The sequence below is a fragment of the Paramormyrops kingsleyae genome, chromosome 7 (genome assembly GCF_048594095.1).
Source record: "Paramormyrops kingsleyae isolate MSU_618 chromosome 7, PKINGS_0.4, whole genome shotgun sequence".
Lineage (NCBI taxonomy): Eukaryota > Metazoa > Chordata > Actinopteri > Osteoglossiformes > Mormyridae > Paramormyrops > Paramormyrops kingsleyae.
This window is the reverse complement of record NC_132803.1, coordinates 28,784,951-28,800,902: the sequence shown is the minus strand read 5'-3', so window position 1 is coordinate 28,800,902 and position 15,952 is coordinate 28,784,951. Positions and strand designations below refer to the sequence as shown.

The following is a 15,952-nucleotide window of genomic DNA, read 5'->3' as shown; positions in this document are numbered from 1 at the left end:
GACCAGGATTTCACTTAAGCCCTGAGGTCTTACTGTGTGCTGATTGGTCAGTTTCCTATAACCATGTATGTGTCACTAATGTTAATGTGAAACAGCTTGATGAGTGTTACAATCACGGAAGCACACCAGTAAAAGTACAAGACGAACCAAACAATTTAGCCGAGCACAAGAGCCTTTCAGGTTTAAAGTAGTTTGTAAAACCTGAAGTAGCTCATAGTGTCGCCTCTGACATGGATTATCTGGTCACTGTACTGCACTGCCTTGGGTGCAACAGCAGCAGAATCAGCACTACAACCAGTGCTACAGTTGAGGGTTAAAGCACTGCAACTCTACAATCACTTGCTCTCAAATGCACGCAAAAACCCATTTTTACATGCAAGCATTTCAACAAGGAAAACGGCAGGAGATGTCTGATAGACTACGGAATATTACTCTGGGATGGGAGGGGGTGAGAGAAGATGGGTTCTGAGAAAGCGTGTCATAAAAAATAAAAACCAAAACCGCGCACCAGTGTTGACATCTTATCCTGTTTCTTTGTAAGAGTATAATAGCAGTGGTGCTCGGAACAGGACCGGGGAAAGCAGGGTTTCTGGTCTGCAAGCAGCTACATGCTAACCTGGGCCGGGACTTAGAGACATATATAACATTTTGGTTATTCCACAGCGCCTCACTGACTACATGGGAATCTATGAAGATCATATACGATTTCATTATTCATTAGAGCTCTGCAAATTACAAGGAAAATTCAGGATTCAACGTGTTTATTGGGCATGTGAAGGAAGGGCACTGGGATGCTTCCTGATTCAGTAGTGCAAAGAGCAACTAAAAATATGCAAATAAATAATAAATAGACAATAGATGTGGAATATTAACACTTAGACAACACAATACACATCAAGTCCGAGTTCAGTAATATTGCAGTAGACCACATGCAAGTTTATTTTACGGTATTGCTGTTCATTTTTAAGTGCCTGAATGACTTAGTACCATCTTACCTTGCTGACCACCTGCACCCCCACTCTCCTACTACGGGTGGAAATTTCAGGTCCAGAAAGTAGAAATCCAGACCAAAGATTTGTTTCATCCAACCAGTTTTGCATAAAGAGTCACAGTCACAGAGTACTCAACTGGTTGGTTGAAACAAAATCTTGGTCTGGATTTCTACTTTCTGGACCTGAAATTTCCACCTCTGCTTAGGTCCTCTGATAATATGCTGAGGGGTAGACTTAAGTTCAGGGGCAACAACAGCGGCAGGCATTGGAATAGTCTACAGCGCTGGAGTGTGCAGTGGTTTGCTGTGATAAAAGCAGCTGCGCTCGAGTGTGCAGTGGTTTGCTGTGATAACATGGTGAAAAAGAGACAAAACTGCGGAATGTGGACACGTGGCTGCGTGAATGGATTTTATTATTTTATGTATTACATTTTTTATGTTATTTGAATGTTTGCATTTTACATAAGTATCTGTTACTTCCTTAACATTTTGCAGTGGAATAGTTTGTACCTGCTTTGCTGCTTCCTGTTTGGCGCTGGAGAGAACTCACCTGCTGGTTGTTGACAATGTCCATGTCAGTATTTGATAGTGTTGTAGTCAAGACCGCCTAAACCGAGACCAAGACATTGCCGAGACCGGAGGGTATCAAGACCAAGACACTGCCGAGACTTGAGGGTACCAAGACCAAGACCAAGTCCAAGACCAAGACCAAGACACACTAAGGCGAGACCAAGACCAAGACTGGTCGAGACCAAGACCAAGACCGAAAACAGACTAGGGCTAGAATCGACATCACATTACCCAGATCAACTGTAGAGAAAAAAGGCATTGCTGTAAAGTGTCATTACTCGTTAAATCAAATTCATGTTATCTTTTCAATTATATTGTCCATATGTCCATATGTCTCTCATTTAAAATCTCCCAGATTTGTCATAGTTACGAGACCTGATGGAAAATAATATTCTCAGCAATCCTCTCCTATAACCATTTTATCAGACCTCGTCAAGGGAAAGAGATGGGATGTACCAGAAAGATGTTCATATTAAGTCTCTTATACCAGGGACAGAGACCTCAGGTAAGCTATGAATACAGCTATGTAATGATCCTTTGCTTTGAATTGAAGAGAATGAGCCTCCAGATTGACTTGCACCTCCAAGACCGTGCTTTCTAATCAATGTAAAATACCTAATTTATTTGAATTATAACTATGCTATAGACTTCGCGGACATTTTTTTGCCGATGTATGATATGATGTGTATGATGTTTGTGGACTGTGAAGCACTGGCAGTGTCCGTGGAGAAAATGTATAAAATGTAACGTTTTTGAAATGGATGCATCTGACTGGTTGCATTTGAATTGAGGTGCGTAATAAATAATGATACTGTTCTGTGAGGATGCGCAGTTTTCTCTTTTTTTCCCCATCCCATCGAGACTGCTATGTCCGAGACCAAGACAAGACCGAGACCAAATAGAGTCGAGACCAAGACAAGACCGAGACCAAATAGAGTCGAGACCAAGACAAGACCGAGACCACAAAAATTGGTCTCGAGACCGGTCTCGAGACCAAGACCGGTCTCGAGAACTACAACACTAGTATTTGAAGAGCCAAGACCGCAGACTTATGATAATATTAAACATGGTTGATTTTATTGGAATGACAAGATAAGAATTATGACAGCTATCCTGATCCGATACTGGAAATTTGCCTGCAACAGTGGAATCAATGCACAACATGCTGGCTGAGTGTTTCCCTCATTTTTCCATATGGGTGGTGTGAAAGACCAGAGAATCCCTATCATTCTCTGATCTTTTGCTCTGGTACACAAACGACAGGGGGCCAGACAGACTGGAGAATTGCTGTTCATGTGTCTCCAAGTGTTTCCTGAGGTTAGTGCCACCAGCTGGTAATCATTCAGACATGACACCTTTGATGCTTTCAGCAGTAGCACAATTGAAGTCCTCCAGTAATGCAGCAGGACAATAGATGGGGACAAAGAGTTCTCACTGAATAGAGGGACTGGCTGGGCTCCTCGTGGCCTTAAAAGACAGGAAAGGATGTGAAACGTCAAGGCCACAAGTAGAGGTGGGAAGTTGCCATGCTGAGTGAGGCCAGTGGATAGTTCAAGTCCAGAAAGTAAAAATCCAGACCAATATTTTGTTTCAACCAACCAGGTGCGTAGTCTGTGACTGTGACTCTTTATTCTAAATTGGTTGGTCGAAACAAAATCTTGGTCTGGATTTTTACTTTCTGGACTTGAACTATCCACCACTGGCCTCAAGGCTGCTAGCAACAGACTGCAGTTTTGGCCGACTCAGCATGGCAAGCATGATTGGTCAGGGAGGGTAACTAATTAAGCCACCCAGCAACAAGCCCTTTCGGACCCTCATCCAGCATTCAAGAGTGAGGTTGGGAGGAGGGGGGAGGAGAGTAAAGAAAGGTAACTGTTAGCTGGGCTTCCCATTGGGCAAGGATCCTACTAGGGTGCCCGGGCGCCACTCGTGAACAAATCACCTTCCATGGGTCATCAGGTGGTGCAACATCAGAAAGCAAACAGATCTTTACACAGGAGGCAGCTGTTGGTGTCCAGGGAACAGCATGATGGAGGCACTGTCTGGTCTTATGAAGACTGAGCCACAGAGTAATCCACCATGTTGCTGCTTAAAGTCCCCCACAGATTTAACAGATGCTTGAACTTCTCTTGGTGTCTTGACATACTGCATTACAGCCTGGAACTCCAAGTGTTCGGCTGCTAACCAAGGAGCCCTGCAATGCATAGTCAAGATAGCTGAAGGCTTCATCGGACCACAGCTGTCAGACATCAAGGTCATTGATGATCGCTGCCTCTTGAGGGCCCTCAAAATTGCCACTGACCCAACTCACATTATTCAATCTTTTGCCGTCGGGTCAAAGACGCAGGACCGTGCATGTCCGCTCAGCCAGACTCAGAAACATCTTCTGCCCGAGAGCTATTTCCAGGTTGAGTTCCACCTGCCATCGCTATAGACCTGCTGATGGACCTTAACCTTGTCCCTCCAGCCCTTTAACACCAGATGCTGCTGGACCGACTAACCCTGACTGGCACACTACTGTTACTGCACTTTGAGTTTCTCGAAAAAGTACTATATTTTCATATATCATACACACACCATATGTTTATTTGTATCAACAGTGCAATATGTTACGGGTTTATTCATCAATAATGATATCTCAACGAATACTCACGTATATATTCCTTATGTTCAGGGATGAACATAACTGGTATGCAAGTACACATTTGCAGTACAAAGGTTAAAATGCATGGTACTTTCTTGTCACAACAGTGCAAAATGCACATGTTTACAGTTTCTGTTTTTTTTTTTTTTTATCTCTTTAGTATAATAGTGTTCATATCTGATAGATATTCTTAGGACAAAAAAGAAAAATGAATGTTAAAAAAAATGTGCCCATGGTGTTGGGGTGCCAGGAACTGTGCATAATAAAATAAAATATATAAAAATAAGAATATACTATACAAAATACACAACCCAGAAACATGCACAGTACATGAACCATCAGAGAGGACCTTCGAAGGAAAACACTGTAGTGGAAAATAAGATAAAATTCAATATTTCAATAATTCAGCTAATGCCTGGATGGTCAAAGTGTGCAGAATGCCCTTTAGTGGGGGGGTGACGAGGCTGGGGGCTGGGATTGGGGGGGGAGGTAGGTTCAGCTAGACAGTGCCTTATTGACAGCAAACTAAAACAGTGCTTGGAAAAATAAATAGGGCAGGAATCTTGGTTCCCCAACCAGCTGGTCGGGGGCCAACAGGAACCACAGGTGACTCGATTAGCCAACACCCGTGGGAAACCTTGGTTGCCATGCGGTGATGCCCAGCACTACCGTTTGCCGCTGGCACAGCTCTGATTCCTGGCAGCGGTGCCGATACAAACCCACAAAGACACCCGTCATCTTGATAAAAAAAAAAATCAGTGGAATTCATTTGCAGCCCCAAGGGGGTTTTAGGCAGAGCAAATATTGCAAGGCCTGTATCAGCACATGTTGGTCATGTTTGCAGGGTAGGAATATGCCAGAAGCTCTGCACATGTCGACACTGAATGCCGTGGCATGCATAGAGACACACCCACTCGCAAGAAATATTACCTGAGTCGTGCTAGAATGGCAAGTTGATTTCTTTACCTCCAGGTAAAAACTTGTTTGGTGAAATGTTCTTGAACTTGCATATTGAACCTGCCTTGGAAATGAAAATGGAAAAATGAGACAGTAATTCTGTCACTTTTTTTGCATATCAGTCGATTTTGCATTCCATGCCCTCACTGATGGTTTTGTGTCATTTATGCAAAAGAGTGGTGAACATTTGAATGTTTTGTAATGTTCAGATAATGAACCAGCAAACCCTAGGGGGGGGGGGTTAATGTTTGCTGCATAGATCACTCTTGGCCTTGCACACTGGAAGCTCACGCACAAACACCATGACACCCCTTGCAAGAGATGCACCTGCACATTTAAAAGATCAACTTTGGAAAATATGCCGCTGCTCGAACATCCTTCTGCAGGTCTGTGGAAAAACAGAATGTAAAAGCTCCATCACACACACACTCACACACACACAACTACATTTAGTCACATTTGTCTCTCAAGGTGACCTTATTTGCAACACCCAGCTTAGTTAATGCTTTCATCTCCTAAACGTCTCCTAATCCGCCTGATGTATTGCATAACCTGGTGCTTTCTTGTTGATGTTACACTTTGTTATACTGTGTGTGTCTATAGCAGAATAGGCATCTTGGGTGAATTTTATTAACACAATAAGAGCTGTCAAGTGAGTTATTTAGGTAACTATGGTGACTTGGAGAGAACAACAGATAGAGGACACAGCTTTGAGTTTCACCAGAAATTTCCCTGCTTAAAATAAAAATAACTTAGAAGCCTTTGGGATCCTGAGTCAATGACAAGTTTAATGTGTTCTCATCTACTACCATTAATAAGCTGCAGTAATACATGCACTCCATTTGTACCACAAAATGGGTCCAATGTACCCAACATTCTACTAGTATAAATCCTGGACTGCTCAGCTTGACCCCTCCAGCAAAGGAGCCCAGTGTCTGAAACGTTGGAGTTCGTGGAAAATTGCAGTTTTTGTCTCCCTCTTGTGGCAACACTTTTACAACACACTTCAATCAGTACCCAGCTGCAGGCCCTTCAGGCCCAAAAACCACTGAAGTACTTTTCTGTAGATTTTTAGAGTATAATAATATAAGATCAAGCTGCTGGGAATCACTCTCCAAGATGGTGACCTTAGATAGCAGCAGGTCTTCATTAGAATCCAGCAGATGTTTAACGCTGATCTGCCCTCCCTGCAGGACATTGATCTCAGATGATCCAGATCCAAAGCTGCCAAAATCCACCCTAACAACCACCTCCTCACCAGGCTGAGGCCTGACGAGCGCTTCTGCTGTGTTTCAGTGAGAACTGAGATGCTGAGAAGGACCGTCTACCCTCAAGCCATCAGAATACTGAATCAGCAGTTACAGCTTAGTACTCCCTCCTTACTCATGCACAACACACTGCATTTGTACTTTATGATGTGATTGAGCGAGGAATCGCATATTGGTCTTCTTAAGGTTTATCCCATGATTTTCAAGCCCTGTCTCCTCCCAGTTTTTCACCTAGAAACTGTTCCACCACTCGTGTTCCACCCATTAAGAACTATGCTTCTATTTCTCTTCTTCATATTCCACCTGCATCCCCCTTTTTTGTCCCTTTTTCCATCAAATTCTTCAAACTGCTCCCATTCAATCAACCTTCAACATAAAATCTCTAAACCTGCTTCAGAAATCCAGTGTGCAGCTCAAAAAGTATTCAAACAACTTTCCTCTGTTTAAACATCTGCGGTAGTTTGGCCTCCCCCCTACTGATGTCTGCTGGTGCTCTTCTAAGGAACAGAAAGTTATTCTGGAAAAATGACCAAAGATGTGCAACAAACTAGAAAGGGCACGAAAAATAGAAAGAAAGAATAAAGGAATGGCAACTGTTTCAGCTTCACTTCAGCAGCTGCATGCTTGGTGCTTTTAATCAGCTGTTGAGTCGTATACAAAGTATGATTATTCTAACTTTAAAATCACGAGGAATAAAATCAGTGGATTTGTATGGAGGGATGAATGAAAGAATAAAAGAATCAGCTTTATTGGCCAAATATGTTTTCACATACAAATAATTTGCCTCCGTTTTTTTCCTTGTTCTCTTCCCCTCTTCTCGTTCGCTTCCAGTCATGGAGTTCAGAACGGCAAGTGGCTGACAGAGAGACTATACAGTCCTACACAGAACTATATTTCCTTTAGCTGGCACGGGTCATTACTTCATGTACAGCTTTTCGTTAAACCATGTAAGTACTTTTTCAGCTTTCAAATGCCGGATCAGATTTGTGGTGCCGAACGTATTCGCTGTGGTTCCTCCGCGATTTCAATCTTAATGTCATGTTCACAGCCTTCGTAATACTTCCATACAAATTACATTTTGGGAGATGATTCCAATGCAGCTTGTGTGCATGAATATACAAGTCCGTAAAACAAATCGGCCGGTCGACCGGTGCGTCTCTAATAACAAGATTATTTAACTAGCAATGTAATGTTCCAGTTTGTTTTAAGTGGAACATTGTTAACGAATATTAAATATCAGTAATTCATTTAAAACGCAAGATAAACCACATTCAAAATCAACCAACAGAACGTTTCACAAATCAGTTCCTTCAGTAGCACTGCGCTGCAAACTGAGGACGGGTCCTACACGGCGGGTCCGGCGCTGCACTGCAGCTTTATATGGTTCCGCTTCTGAAATAAAATCTCTGCAGCCACCTGAGGGAGTGGCCAGAATGGCGGCCGTGGCTACCCCTGGTCACCATTTGATGGCGCTCTTGGTTCCGTATTTATTATATATTTATTATATTGTTACTATTTATGTCTTTATTGCCTTGCATGTGACAAATAAAACCTTTGAATCCTTGAAGTTTCAATCTAAATCTCTGTGCTGGTCAGGCACTTCCAGCACTGTGTTTTGGTTAGAAAGGAGAAGAAGCTGACCAGGGAACACTTGGAAAGACCTTATCCCTACACCAGATATTAAAAGAGCCCTTTCTTAAAGGTTACATGTCAAAGGAACCTGGATCTCCTCACATGGATTAGTGGGTTGTGGCACTACTCCAGTAAATGACACAAAGTCAGACCATTAGAATAGGTAGCAAAGGATGTCCTATAAGCTGAAGGTTGATGTTGATGTTCTCAGTCTCCTTGGGACCAACAGTAGAACATGTGCTTCAGTGAGCCATAACTCATTAGCACGCACTCAGAGATTCATAACACCCATGGAAGAAATGGCACTGCGGAAGAAGTACATTAGGAAGGTGACTCAGCACCTTTTTGTAGTTTTTTTTTTTTCTTTAGAAATTTTAATGAACTTTCCAGGAACCTCAAACCTCAAGTAGCTCCAGAGTTGCATATTTCTGGGGGATGCAGGATGAAAGTGGCAGGTAACTCAGCGGATGGGTCTTGGCATTGACTTCGGTGTTTTTATAAAGCTGTTCTGGGACCAGCCCTACCATCTATATCCAAGCTCACATCGTACCATTTCACAGCACAGTCTCTTTGTCAGCCACTTGCTGTTCTGAACTCTGACACCATGATTGGCAGCTCTAGGCAGAGATGGCCGTTTTCTTACAGGTTTCACACAGATATGCAAGCAAGAGAAGAGGGGCAGAGACACTGGAATGGCAGAGGCACTGGAATGGCAGAGACACTGGAATGGCAGAGACACTGGAATGGCAGAGGCACTGGAATGTGCAGTGCCGACTTCACTAAGTTTGGTGTTTTTTATTTGTTTTTAGTTACACGGGTCTTTTGTTTCAGTGTAATAAGATCAGAGAAAATGAGGAAATGTGAGTCATCTTCAGTCTACGCTATGAGCTGACTTTATTTGGATTTTTTTCTGGTTAACATTTTTCACCACATCATGGTATTACAATGATTTTACAGCAGTAAATAAGGGTTATAGGGTTTATATTTATACACACACGTACAGCTTGAAGAAAAAAACAATATCATTTTACAGTTATTACTTTCTTGAGTTTGTACATACAATATTCAACTACAATAAGCATGAACACTGGGTTATATATTATCTTTCTTATAAAATGAATAGATGTTGTGCCTAAATTCATTCTGGAATCAACAGAATAATTGCATCTGATTCTACTACAGCAAGCACCATAAATTACAGAAAAATGCCCATTAAAATACATCCTGAATCTTTGAAGAATCATACAAATAACATGAAGAGGAATCAGATGTTAGTTCTTATAACTCGCAGCTATGATTTCTGAGCTATGAGACAGCATTACAAGATCCTACAAAAGTCAAAGTCATATATTGCATCAAGCCAAGGGCACAGATTTGGGTATGGATAGTAAAGAGGTGTCCCTACCAATATCGGGAGAGTACCCTGTGTGTTTAGGGGGGCAGGGAGTCTTTGGGGCTAATTTGGTCCCTACCGTTGTTGAAACCATATCTATCAGGCACAATAAAGGAAATCCTGAGCAGAAAGGAGCACTTGTTACCAATAATCTATCAGGATACAATCAAAGGCCAGATCATTACATATTGTTTCCCCACAGCTTTGCAATGAGAATGTAGTGGCTTGCAGGAAGCCCTCCGCCCTGGGCTCAAGACTGCTCTCGCAATCTCCTCTGCACCTGCGCAGGCGTGCAGTCCGGCCTGTGCCTGCATAGTGAATGCAGTCCACGCAGCCCCTTTGGTATGACCTTGAGACGGAGACCTCCCCATCTCTCCCCCCCAAGTCCCCCGCTCCCTGACAGTACTCTTCGCCTCAGTTGATCTCCTCTCTGTCAAAGCCCTCCAGCCCCCCAAACCCGGGGACGGCAGGCTGTTCCTCCCGACAGAGGCCCCAGACGAAGATGCACTGATAGTTCCAGAGCAGCAGCAGCACACCAACACACACAAACAGCAGGACGCTGATGAACAGCAAGAGGCGCTGGCCGCACCCCGTGACAGCCCTGCTCTGCTGGTGCCCCGCCGGGGCTCTGCAGGTACGGAAATACAGCAAGCATCGCTTCAGCCAGGAGCCTGGCAACGGAGGCAGAGAAGGATCCCAGGAGAGTTCGACATCCAAGCACTGCTCATGTTCATTCATCTCGGGGGAGCCGTTGGCAGGGAATTCTGCTTTTGCGTAACAAACTGCAACAGGAGACAAAACGAAGCAAAAAATATGCACAAAAACGTGCACATAAATATGCATACACAAAAACACATATCTCAGTACTTCTAATAAAAATTGACACTGCAGTATTTATTCATTTTGCTTATTTTTTGGTTTTAATGCTGGAATATGTCGAGAGCTAGCTTTTGTCCTTACGTCATTTCACGTATAATTTACAACAAACATTATACATACGTGTGTGTGTGTGTGTGTGAATATTCGAGGGCTCGAGTCTTTAGAACCAAGAAAAAAGTTTTAGCAGATATAACTGTAAGTTCTTTTATCGTCAGACTATAAATCCTGAAGTCGACACATCGTCATATATTGATGCCTTAAGAGCAACAACAATCGTATAACAAAAGTTGATAAAGTAAAACCTCATCCAAGCGGTACGACAGCAAAAGTGTGTTCCATTGTACATTTACCTTTTCGTAATGATACAGTGTTACTTAGCTAACTGAACCTGTCACAAACCTGCATGCAACAGGACGCAGACTTTGCAAGGAGACGCACCTGGGAAGTTCCTTGGATCTTGGATCGATCAGGGTCCGGCAGGGAGTCCCGTTCGGATCATGCTCGTAATATTTATAAAGTCCGGTCTAAAATAGTAAAACGTTGCAGAATGACAAGCGTGCCCGTCACATTTCTCCTTCAGATATTTTCCCGGCAGGTTGCCAGCTAAGCTTACCGGTGCGTGCAGTTTGCAGCCCAGGAGCTCAGATTTACCAGCGCAGCAGAAACGGCTGGGCGCCTGCTTAACTTTCAAAGTAACTTTAAGGAAGTACTCGCACTTTTTCCTGTCAGGTCTGGTGCAGGGAGCGGAAGATGTGTCTGATTAATACTGCCATTAAAGGGGCAATTAGTGAAGGACGTGCACGATGACACGTTCAGCTCTTTGGTTGTTTTCTTTCGATGCTATATTTAGGCATGAGTACAGTTTAAGGGAAAATGGTTCATTTCACTGTTATTGATCAATTCCCCTCGTAACATGCGTTGTGCTCATTTGCCGATATTTGGTATGGATATTTACGGTTAATGGTTTTCTAAGTATATACCATGGTTAGAAAGAATATAAATAATTCTGTTGGATATTTTTGAAAAAGTGTCTAAAAGTGAAATTGATAATATTTGAAATGAAAGTACGTTTAACAACACATAACACCGCAAGGTGAGACACTGCCAAATTTAGAAGCACACACAGTCGTGAAATCCAACTCTGCCACTTCCACAGTAAACAGTACTCTACTCACTGGGGGAAAGTTCAATCTAAATATGACATTTCTGGCAGAGTTGGTATAAACTCATTAACCCTCTACTAACTGACTATTTACTAGATCACGGAAACTACAAAATTTCTTACGTTTCTTTGGATATTCATTGTTTTTTATAAACGGGCACAACATATCTTCGTAACTGTCGCCACTGTGCTCATAGTTTTTAGAAAAAAAATCGTTTTAGTTCAAGAACACCTTAATTATTAAATACATTTTTTTGAGAAAGGAAAAAAATTGTACTTCTAACTCTGGGAACATAATTATATTAGACAACGACTAAGATAAGGACTCTTTTAGCACAGAATGAAGGACATTTCTAGAATAATTTGGCATCTAGGCTATTAATGCACAGGGCAGAGTCCAGAGTTCCGGGTGTTTGGATATGGTACATTGTTGCCCTACTGCCCTGATGTTAATCACATGTTTGAACGTCGTGCATGTCTTTCATACCATACGTGACACACTTGCTTTTTTTCGAGGGGGGGGGGGGGGTAACCCATGGGTTTTGGCAATCGGACACCTTGCTACAGTGGCTCTGGTTCATCGGCAATGTATGTATGATCACGTTATCACAGGGCTGTGTTCTAGACGCCCCGTTGGTAAGGTGCACGGGCGGAGCAGGCGGGCGCCTCGTGCTCTGAGGGGGTGCCGCTACAGCGTATCCCTTAAAGCTCCATATTTAACGACCTGATGAGTCGGACTGATGAGTAAGAGCAGACTTGTTTTTGTCCTCCGGGAGACTGGGGGAGGGTAACTCATACCATCATCTGAAAGCTGCCATCGACACTCTGTCACCGTGACATGCATCCCCGTGAACGACAGCTCTACTGGGTGCTGGTGCTGATCAGACGGGACATCTCACAAAAAAAAATCACAGTCCCTCTGGGCTTCATCTTCCAAACGGCTATTCGGGAAGGAAAATCCCCATCTGTTCACCTGGCAGAAACGATTCTGGGGACACTGGGGGCCCAAGACAAAAAACTCCAGGGGGCCACCAACGCACCCCACCTGACATGGTACAAATTATGACCATTATTTTAGCGTGAAGTCTAAATTAGAAATATGAAATATCAACAAGGAGAATTTAATAAACACAATTCCTTTGTTTTCACTTTACTATGATAAACATAATACACAAAAAGCAGATGAGTCTGTTGTTGCAAGGTATTATGTAATCAGCCCGGCTCGGGGCCTCAGGCATTTGACTGCCTTGCCTGTCCTCTCCCAATGCCTCTGCTCATAGTTTGCTGGGTTTTTGTGTGTTCTATAATGTTACCATGCCCTGGGGGGGGAGGGGGGGGTGCCAGTTGACCTTAGACCCCCAGAGGTTTTTTTTTCTCCCTACTGTCACGTCATGCCCGTCATATCCACCTGACACTCCCTCCCGACTTGGCCCTAATGAGTGACACCTGTTGCTTATTGCACCTTCAAAAGTCTTTGTATAAAAGTGCTTGTTTGTCTAGTCAGTCGCAGTCATTAAAATCTATCTGTCAAAGACACAGGGCATGGTGCAGGTGGGGAAAAGGTGACGATCCACTGGCGACTCCAAAACACTAAGGGGCTTATTAAAGAATACTCTGAATACTGAATACTCTGGGGAAAACTACAAAATTAAAAGGACCACAAGGGGTCAAAACAAACAGGGAAAAATAGACAATACTGATAACACACCCTGGGAAACAGAAGTAACCAAGACTAACTACAAGAAACCACAAGGAAATAATGTCAGGGAACAAGGCAACACCAAGAGCAGGAGCAGGAGCAAGAGCAGGCAAGGGAACAGAACAACCAACACACAGGAACATAGCACAAGGACAAATTCAAGAACAGAGCAGACGCAGGCACTTAAATACAATCAGGTAACCGACTAACGGGAGGGCAGGTGTGGCATGTGCAACGACTACCAAATCAATTAATCGATTAAGACACAGGACAACAGGTGGAATAAGTTACAAACACAGGAACTAGGGAGCATTGCCAAACACTGAGGATTAACACTACGAAGGACTAGGAACACAAATACAAGCAGAAGAGAATTAAACCAGACACAAGTAGGATAAACTAAAACAGGACAGCAAAGAACTAATAAGCACTAGGAAAAACAGAAAACCAATAAACAAACAGACCAGGTAAGGTTAGCTTCAAACGCATGACTGTAGGGCTATAGCTACTGTGCTGTACACTGAACCCACTAAGCTATGTGGCAACACAAGGATATTCAGAAAAGGGGTGAAAAGGCTGGATGGTCAGCGCAACCTGCTGGCTAAGATGGGGAAGGGACACAAAGGGCAGGATCAGATGGACACTGACCCTGTTGCCATTTTTGACACCTTGTGGTCCCAGTTTGTTTCCCTGCTTTAATTTGTTTTATTTGATATAGCCCCTTTAATTTTCCTTGTGCCTTATGACATGAGCCCTACTTGGTAGTTTTTGGTTCCTCTCCACTGTTGTCTTCTGCCATTCATTCTTTCTCTCTGCTGTTTCATGCAGCATTTCATATAAATGGTATAACAACTGGTTGCTACACACTCTTGTCAAGTGCCTTGTGGCAACTCTGTTGCAAAAGGTGCTGTACAAATTCAAATGTAATTCAATGTGTCTTCCCAGAAGTACTGCATCATTTAAAATGCAAACATCTATTAAGCATACTGTCATGACCTGCTCGTACAATCCTCCTGTGTGCCACGCCCCCTCATTTACCTCATGTGAAACCCTGATTGTGACCAGCTGTTTCCTGATAGTTCGGCTTGTCTTGTGTATTTCAGTCTGCGTTCAAGTCTGTTTCCCCTGGTCTGTCATTGACATTGTCTTGCTCCTTGTTCTAAGTCTGTATATTGTCAATAAATCATGTTTTGCTTGCATTTATGGCTTCCCTTGCCTTCTTGCCTGCCCCGACGCGACACATACACTTTTATCCAAAGCGACTTATATTTTTTAAGAAAGTTGGGTCAAACATTCCCTGTGGCAGTTTAAGTTTTGAACTTTGAACCGTTTGAACCAGCAATCTCCCAATCACAGGCACAACATCTTAACCCATCAAACTACACAATATTGCCCTGATGAACTCCATCCATCCATTTTCCATATCCGCTCATCCAATACTCATCTACTCATCTTTGTAAAGTATGTACGCTTCTTCCCCAACAATAAGGTACCAAAGACATCCTCCTGAATAAAAATGAGAATGTGTTCAGGTTGGGTGACAAAGAAGAAGCGAAGAGGGTGTAGAGAGAGCTGTAGTGAGGGGAAAGACACACAGGAGGAAAGTGGAGCAGAAGTTTCAGTAGAACAATACCAGAGTGGAGTGGAGGGCCATGAAGATTATCACTGGCCACAAGACCTGTAGCCAGGAGACAAAGAGCAACGCAGATAGAGCCAATGAGTTTAATCTCTACTTCAATGAAGATACTCCAAGCCCAGATTGCCATGGTGCACCATGCCTACATCTACATAGACAAGCCAGGAGGTACTGCGAGTATCATGTTTTTCGATTTCTCAAGTGCCTTCAGTACCTTCCAGTCAGTCCTGCTTGGGAGTGCACTGTCAGCCAACAAGGTGGAAGCTCCCCTGGTGGCACGGATCATGGACGACATGGTCAGACGTCCACAGTACTTCCATCTTCAGGATGCTGTGCCTGAGAAGGTGCTGAGCCTCACAGGAGCTCTGTAGGGGACAGTCTCGTCTCCCTTTCTCTTCATCCTGTACATCCTGTCTTGCCATCTGCAGAAATTCTCAGATGACTCTGCAGTAGTTGGTTGTATCAGGGATGTAATCATGATGAAGTACAGGAGGGTGCTGGACAACTTTGTCAACTGGTGTGGACGGAATCATCATCAACATATTATTGGTGACAGGAAGGAACTGATAGAGGACCTGAGAAGATCACTGTCTCCAGTTGTATCCCTGTCCCTTCAGTTTGGACAGGATTATAAGTATCTGGGTGTCCACCTAGATAGCAAGATATCGGTCCTGCCTGCAAGCCCCCAGCTATCGGCCCTGCCTGCTAGCCCCCAGATTTCGGCCCTGCCTAGATTTGAGTAAATCTTACTCAAATAATTCAATCACACACAAGACTCAATGTCAAATGTTTACAAAAATCTACACTCATTGACTTGATTTTAAATATGTGACTTCAGGTGTTTTCCCCAACAACGTGAGTGATCATTGTGTGATAGCAGCAGTGAGAGACACAAGGATCCCTAAAGTAAGCCGTGATTTGTTGTAAAATGCGATATGAGGTTATTTAACGAACAAACCTTTTTGCATGATTTATATCATTTTAATTGGGATAAAATTGTTCTTTTTGATAAAGTTAATCTGGCTTGGAATTATCTTCATAAACTTTAGTTGTTTTGTAAATAAACATGCCCCTTTTCATAAATTTTGAATTAAAGGGTGTGAGAATCGATGGTTTACAAC

The 15,952-nt window shown here is 43.1% G+C and overlaps 1 long non-coding RNA gene across 2 annotated transcripts; it reads right to left on the bottom strand.

Moving 5' to 3' along the window:
* Positions 1-8,932: 8,932 nt before the first annotated feature.
* On the bottom strand, positions 8,933-11,145 carry LOC111853992 (uncharacterized). Of its 2 annotated transcripts, XR_002840580.2 has the most exons (3): positions 10,948-11,077; positions 10,773-10,858; positions 8,933-10,237 (listed from the first exon to the last, which is right to left on the bottom strand). It is a non-coding gene; the product is annotated as an uncharacterized lncRNA (long non-coding RNA). The 2 variants fall into 2 exon arrangements; XR_002840579.2 differs by having other exon boundaries at positions 10,773-11,145.
* Between the last annotated feature and the right edge of the window lie 4,807 nt (positions 11,146-15,952).